Genomic DNA, 1,966 nt, shown 5'->3' on the forward strand with positions numbered 1-1,966 from the left:
GTCGCTCAGTCGTGTCCGACTCTTTTGGGACCCCGTGGACTGTAGTCCGCCATTACATTACATCCCTAGTACTTATTTATATTATAACTGAAAACTTATACTTTTTGACTACTTTCATGTAATTCCCCCTCCCCTCTGTTACGTTATTTTTAGAATCCTAGAAATCTAAGGTTTTCCCGTGCCTGGGAGATGAGGGCTCTGGGTGTCTCCCGTCCCCACCCACCCACTTCATGATCTAGATCCCAGCACCCCCCTCCATGCACATACCTCTTTCCCATCATCCCCAGCCATTCTGTTCCCTGGTCTCCCAGGTGACTCCTGCTTCTTTTTGGTAGCTTTTGTTTCATCCCGTAGGACTGCAGTGGTGGTCCCCTCCCAAGAGGGGTGGTCCGTGCTTCCTCCCAGCCTGCCTTGTCCTGATTCCCTGCCCAGGTGCTGCCATCCTGGGGCGAGAAGCTAGCCCTACCCACCAGCCGTTGTTGTATAGTCACTAAGTCATGTCCAACACTTTTGCCACCCCACGGACTGTAACCTGCCAGGCTCTTCTGTCTGTGGGATTTCTGAGGCAAGAATACTGGAATGAGTTGCCATTTCCTTCTCCGGGGGATCTCCCCAACCCGAGGATCAAACCCAAGTGTCCTTTACCATCATTCTTTAGCCACCAGGGAAGCCAGGCTGCATTAATAAACAATCACTCAAAAATCTCAGGACTTTCAACCAACATAGTTTATTTCTCGTTCATGCTGCCTGTTCCATCCAGATTGGCTGGATTCTTTTCCACATTGTTTTCGCTGTGTGACTCAAGCTATCAGAACAGTCACTGTCTAGAGCATTGACAACCCTTAGGACATAGGGAAGAGAGACAGTATGGTAAACTGTATGGAAAACTTCTGCCTAGGTGTGACATATCACACTTCTGTAAACATTTCATTGACTGGTGCAGAAAATACAGCTAAACTTGATGCCAATGCCCAGAGATAGGCAGTAAATCTTTGGGAGTAATAGTACAATCCAATATTTTATTTTCTAGACTAGAAAATAACTTTTTGAAATAGAATCTTAGCTCATTAATTTTAACCTTTGTTATTTTCTAATATATGCATTTAAGACTATAAATTTCCCTTTATCAGCTGTACCCATGAATATTATTCTAATTTTCTTTGTGATACCTCATTTAACCTATGTGTTATTTAAAAACACTTCTTAATATCCAAATAAATATAGAGCTTTTTGAATTTTTTCCTAGTGTAATTGCATTGTATCAGAAAATATGATTTGTATACTTTCAAATCTTAGGCTTTTTTTAGACCTCCTTTCTGCTTTCAACTACATGGTCCGGGTAGAATACCTTGAACCTCAGATGAGACCCTAGCCTTGGCCAACACTTTGATTTCAGCCATGTGATATTCTGAGTAGAGAACCTATTTGATCCTTGCCTGGACTTCTCATCAACAAAACTGTGAGATAATAAGTGGATGTTGTTTTAAGCTGCTAAGGTTATAGTAACTTGTTATGCAAAAGTAGAAAGTTAATACAGTATTTCTGCTAGTGGGTAAAGCACTCAGTTTTTATTTGTCTAAAAATGTCTGCTCATGTTTATTCTTAAAGGACCTTTTAGCTGGATGTAGAATTTTGGACTAGCGGTTTTCTTTTAGCACTTAGAAGGCAGTTCATTGTTCTCTGGTTTCCATTGTTGCTGTTGAGCAACCTCTCTAACTGTTGCTTCTTTGGAAATAATCTTTTTTTCTCCTCTGCTTATCTTTAATTTTTTGTTTTGTTTTTTGAGGATTTAATGTGCCAAGAATAGATTTCTTTTACTAACTTTTCTTGGGGTTTTTTGCTTTTCTTGATTCTGAGCTTGATATCTTTCATCAGTTCTGGAAAATTCTAAATTATCTTCAAAATTGTCCCTGCTCATTCTCAGCTCCAAGTAGACTTATACCAACTAGATATAAATAAGACCTTC

Source organism: Bos mutus, chromosome 11, assembly GCF_027580195.1.
Source record: "Bos mutus isolate GX-2022 chromosome 11, NWIPB_WYAK_1.1, whole genome shotgun sequence".
Lineage (NCBI taxonomy): Eukaryota > Metazoa > Chordata > Mammalia > Artiodactyla > Bovidae > Bos > Bos mutus.